Raw genomic sequence first — 528 nt, forward strand, 5'->3', positions numbered from 1 at the left:
GAGACGAAAATTGTGTCTCTTAAGTAAAGTAAACTAAACCGAAGTATTCGATAGCGGCGACCTATTAGGCTTTCTCACAGGGACTCATGAAACGTAAGTTAGTTGTGACAGTGGAATGTAAAGTTATTTCTATACCTAGGTTTGCCGTCTTAAGGAGGCTCCCTCTTATTACTGGTCGCCGAGGTATTTGGTAAAGAAGAGGCCTTACCCTGCTCCAATGGCGCAATTGGGACGTACCCAACAGGACGACTTGCGGCTGGTCCAAATGCGGGGTCCTGACGCGGGTGGTCCCAATTGCCATCTTACCTACTTCTCTGTCTATGTCACGGTGTCGTTGTAAGCATGGACCCCTTCTCTTTTATCCTGTTTCCAAATACCATGTGGCGCGAACGAAAAGGTTTTCCCAGGGCTCAAGCTAAGAGTCAAGGGTGGTATCGTAGCTCTTTCTTACACGGTGAGCAAAAAGTAAAAAAAAAAAAAGAAAAAAAAAAAAAAAATCTTCAGTCATAACTTAACTATGGATGGCCT

This window comes from Diaphorina citri, unplaced genomic scaffold, assembly GCF_000475195.1.
Source record: "Diaphorina citri unplaced genomic scaffold, Diaci psyllid genome assembly version 1.1 scaffold461, whole genome shotgun sequence".
In the NCBI taxonomy this organism is placed as follows: domain Eukaryota; kingdom Metazoa; phylum Arthropoda; class Insecta; order Hemiptera; family Psyllidae; genus Diaphorina; species Diaphorina citri.